This window comes from Zerene cesonia, chromosome 10 (assembly GCF_012273895.1).
Source record: "Zerene cesonia ecotype Mississippi chromosome 10, Zerene_cesonia_1.1, whole genome shotgun sequence".
NCBI classification, from domain to species: domain Eukaryota; kingdom Metazoa; phylum Arthropoda; class Insecta; order Lepidoptera; family Pieridae; genus Zerene; species Zerene cesonia.
The window spans coordinates 140,680-146,114 of NC_052111.1; positions in this window are offsets into that span (position 1 = coordinate 140,680).

Below are 5,435 nucleotides of genomic sequence, written 5' to 3' on the forward strand. Positions count from 1 at the left end.
TGACAACGCGCAACGTGATGTACGAAAACCGTACATGCTCCCACGACGAGAAAATGGATGAAAAGCGATGGGCATGAGTGATGATGAAACAAGGTGATTCCATTTTTCTTAAACTAATCCTTAGTGTCCTTATGGTTTAACACTAGTATCCTCCGTAAAGCGATGCTTTCGAAATAAGGGTGAGGTGGATTCACTCACACTAACACATGGTTTTTCACTAACACTACCACATTGCTTTTCACTAACACTACCACATTGCTTTTCACTAACACTAACACATTGGTCATTGAAACCTTGATCACTTACACTAACACTTTGGTCATTTACACTGAACCTAAAAACCGGATTAGCGAGACCGTTGCCGGAGCGTGGCGCCGCCGCCGCTGACCCCAGGGTCGCGGCAGGCGGCGCAGTAGAGGCGGCGCGCGGGCGCGTGCACCGCCGCCGCACGCCGTACAACACTGCTGCAACTGCTGCTGCTCCCACCAACAAGTAGATCACGACATAATGATGCAAGTCGTGGTATGAAATGCTATTTATTAACGCGGTTTCCGATTTCATTTGCCTAATTTGAGAGCCTATGCCTTCCCATTCTTTATCCTTACCACTTATCACTGGTTCCAGTTTAGTAGATGGTATTGGGTTTTGGTTGAAAATATGGTTGACCGGTGGTATCTCTAGCTTTAGGACATCTGCATGGAGGGTCACAGTATTCGATTCTTGTTTTTGTGCAATAAGGGTTACATCCTTTCCCTTAATCATGCAATTTGCACTCAACATTATTAAGCCTTTACCTATGAGATGATCCGTGCTGATTTTATCCTCACATAATATTCTTACCGACCGAGGTGCGCAGCAAAAAAATAAATAGGTGTTAACATTATTTAATTGTACCCATGAATCTTGACAAGGTACAGTTTTCGTTTGACAAGCCTGTGTTTGTTGAGATCTTATACACAAATTTTCATCAACCTTCATGTGGTAAATAGGTTTTCGTAATGGACAAATTTGTTCTTTAACGTCAAAATAGAAACATTCTTTAATATCAAACTCATTCAAAATTAAATATAAATCTTTCTGTAAGTTAATCGCCACGTAATCTGATACCGGGACTAGGGTGACCATGTTATTATTAAGTCTCTTTGGAACAGATATTATTTTATATACCTCGTAAGTGTCTCTATTTACGAGAGGTATTTTTATCTCGATGATAAGATAATCTGCGATCATTTTTGCCCGTACTTTCAATAAGTGATATAACTTCGGTAATTCTGACAGACTAATTTGAATGGGTAGAGTCAAGTCCTTTGATAATTTTCCCGAAATTATCTTCAATTCCTGCATCAGCTGGTCTGGTTTTAAAAGATGAATATTAAATTTTCCGTAATAAACTTCAGTGATTGTGTCTAATAACATTTCTTGAACATCTTTTACATTTGTCAGCAAACTATTAACAGCAATTGAGGAGAACAAAAATTCGTTGGTAATTTCTATATTTTGAACTCGACCGTTAACTACATTTGAGTCATTCTGTAATTGATTTAGATATTGGTTGAACATTTTATGTTGTTTATCGATGGAAGTCTTCATTCTACTTAATACATTATACTCAGCCTCTACTATGGATGTCTGGTTCTTCCACAGTGCAGCGAGGTGGTTTTGGTTGGTTTTTAATATGTCAATGTCCTGTTTATATTGTTCTGCGAAATGGTCATCGAGTACACCGAATAAAGTGATTGCAATATTCCCCACTGCGTTGATAAGGCCGCGTCGCCGCCGCGCGTGCCCGCCTGGGAACTGATGAGTCGACAAGACATTGTTATATCGCTGTAGTTCATTGTAGCTATGATATAATTGTAACATTACAGACTCACAATGAACCTTAATAGGAGAAATTTTACAACGGCTTTCTAAATGGTTTATATAAAGTTTTATTAAATTTAATCCTTGTTGGTATGGCTCTATATCGTAGTAAACTACGAGCTTCCAGTCATCCTGAGCGATATGCACGGTAGAAAACTTATCAAAATATAAACCTTGGGTGTCGTTTAAGTTAATAACTTTATGAGTACATTGAACAGATGATGTTAAGAATGTAAACAACATAAGTAGTGTTGTTGTAAAATGAAATATGCCCCTTTTGGTCCGGTTTGTCTTAGTCCTTAGTATTGATGACCCATCGTTTGAATTGTTTATGTTACTTGCCGGGCTTGTATGAGTTGGATTATGTCTTGTTTTTTCACCGACTGGTAATAAAGATAGTTTTACTATCGGTCTTTTAATGATTCCGTTTTTGGTTTTAACGGACACTACTCTGACGAATCCATCTTTTCCTGGATGTAATTCTACAATTCTACCCAGGGCCCACTTTCCAGGTGGTAGATTAGCATCATGTATTAAGACTATATCGCCTATTTACATACTAGGTTGGGGTCGCTGCCACTTAGAGCGAACGTTAAGCTGGGTTAGGTACTCAGCTCGCCATCTCTTCCAGATATCTTGATATATCTTCTGCATGAGTTGCCACCTAGTCCGCAAGTCCTTTTCCGTTTCAACTATGGTCGCTGTCGGTCCCCCAGATAGAAAATGTGCTGGTGTCAGAGCGTCGAGGTCTTCTGGATCTTCATTCAATGAACACAGAGGCCTGGAATTAAGACAGGCTTCTAATTGCGCAAGTAACGTAGAATATTCCTCGTATGTTAACCTCTGTTCCCCTATGACTCGCTTTAGGTGGTATTTTAAAGACTTGACGGCTGCTTCCCAGAGACCGCCTGCACTCGGCCACGAAGGAACGTTGAAATGCCATTCAATCTGCATTTCTGTTATTTCGGTATAGAACTGTTCGTCAATTATTGATTTTAGATGTACTATCTCTTCTTGTAACAATCTATTCGCTTTTATGAAATTGGTTCCGTTGTCACTATACATATGACTAGGTGTTCCCCGCCTAGCTGCGAATCTACGGAGAGCAGAAATAAATGCCGAAGCGGTCAGTTCCGACACAAGTTCTAGATGTATGGCCTTGGTTGCCATACACACAAAAACTGCGATGTATCCTTTGGTACACCTTACTCCTCTACCCTTTTGAGATTTTATATCCACAAAGCCAGTAAAATCAACCCCCGTATGGTAGAAAGGTCGAGTTATATTGGTTCTAGCTGCAGGTAAGTCTCCCATCAACTGGTCGTGTTTATAGGGACTGTGTTTTCTACAAATAACGCATTTTCTTATCCTCTTCTTAACGGCATTATTTCCACCGATAATCCAATATTGTTGCCGCAACCATGCCAAAGTTAAACGAGCACCTCCATGAAAGGTCATCTTATGCGCATGGTCAATCAGCATGTCTGTTAATTGACAGCTATGTGGTATAATCGCAGGATGTTTCATGTTATGTTGAATATTCGCCTTTGAAATTCGTCCCCCAACTCTCAAAATTCCTTGTTCATCAATATATGGATTCAACTTTAGTAATGTACTTTTTGAATGGGGCTGGTTATGTTTTTTAATATAATCTATGTCATCTGTAAACGTTATTGACTGTGCGTGTTTAATTAATAACAATTTCGATTTTCTTAGTTCTTGTATCGTTAAATAAGTAGGTTTATTACGAAATCGTGTCTGCATACGTAGCACCCACGCCAGCACTCGTGACGCTCGCGTAAAATCGCTATGTCTGCTTAATATCGAGTCAATGACTTGGTTATCATATTTCATGGTTGATGTATTTATTAAAACAGTCTTTTTAATTTCTTCATTGGTATTGTAAATAATATTTTTTGTTGTTTCTTCATTGAAAGTTAAAAGCCAGGTTGGTCCATGCCACCAAATATCATGGGTGGCTAGTTGATCAGCTGTGATTCCTCGACTAGCGCAGTCAGCAGGGTTCTCCTTAGACTTTACGTATCGCCAGTTAGTGGATGGTATCACATCTACTACGTTCTTAACTCGGTTAGCAACAAAAGGCTTCCAACGACTCGGTTCGCCGTTAAGCCAACCGAGAACAGCTGTTGAGTCAGACCAACAATAAATCTTGATGTTGAAGTTTGACAAACATTGCCACGCAGGTTTCATCAACTTTGATAGTAAAACAGCTGCACAAAGCTCTAGTCTTGGTAGCGAAATGGTCTTCCTTGCGGGTACTAGACGTGATTTTGCCGTTATGATGACTACTGATGGTTTAGTATCTGGACCACCCTTTACTCTGCAGTAAATGACACATGCGTAGGCCTTCTCCGATGCGTCGCAGAACCCGTGGAGCTCTATGGTGTCACCTTTATTGCAACGCAACCATCGCGGTATTTTAATTCGGTTAATATTATTTAAGTCATTTTCCAAGGCCTTCCATCTTGAGATGATGTCGTCTGGTAGGACATCATCCCATTTTATATCAAGTAGCCAGACTTTTTGAAATAATAATTTAAGGTTGGTTGTTGCGGGTGACAGCCACCCAAGAGGGTCAAATATCTTAGATATACTCGAAAGCAAAGTTCTTTTGGTTAGTTTGGTAGATGACTCGGTTTTCAAATTAAACGAAAATTGATCTTTTCTCGAATGCCACTGCAGTCCTAACGCTTTCGTGGACTCTTGGTGTTTAAAAATGTATGTTTGATCATCACCCGATAAATAACTCTCTTCCAACTCCAATCTATTTGATGGATTTAGAGGTAATCTAACAACATAACGCCCATCTGACTGGCGCCTTGTATGCAACTGGTAATGTTGCATACAGTATTGATCTTGGCTAGACATATCAGATGAATTTTCTGAGATATCCTCTATCTCCCAAAACCTTTGAATGTTACTTATATTGACCGTAACAATATTACAATGGCTCTGTGTTGCAACAGAACCGCTTAATATCCAACCCAACTCGGTATTCTGAGCAATCGGTTGAGATATGCTGCTACGAATAAAGCCGGGAAGTAATATTAACTCGTATACTTCTACACCCAATATCAAATCAATGGGTTTACTTATATTGAAATCAGGATCCGCCAGAGATAAATTTTCTATATGCGGCCAGGTTGGTTTTGTAAATGACTGACTTGGTAAATTATCGACAACATGCTTCATAACATACGCTTCCGAATCAATTGTAAAGTCATTGTAAAGAGACGATATTTTAATTTTAACAACCCCTTTACTGTTGTTCGCCTTTGAACCCACTCCCACCACCATGCAGTTGCGTTTTACACGGGGTAGTCCTAACAATTGAGCTGCATTTTCTGTGATCAATGATGACTCAGCACAGGGATCAATAAGCGCACGCATAAGATAATTACAGCCATCTTCCGATTTAATTTTTATATTAGCGGTGGCTAATAACTTCGGTAGCGTGTCTTGAGGCGCCTTTGATATGCAAGTAAAAATAACTCGGTCGAGATTACTTTTAAAAAAATAATTTATTTAAATAAATTACAATTTTTACTTAA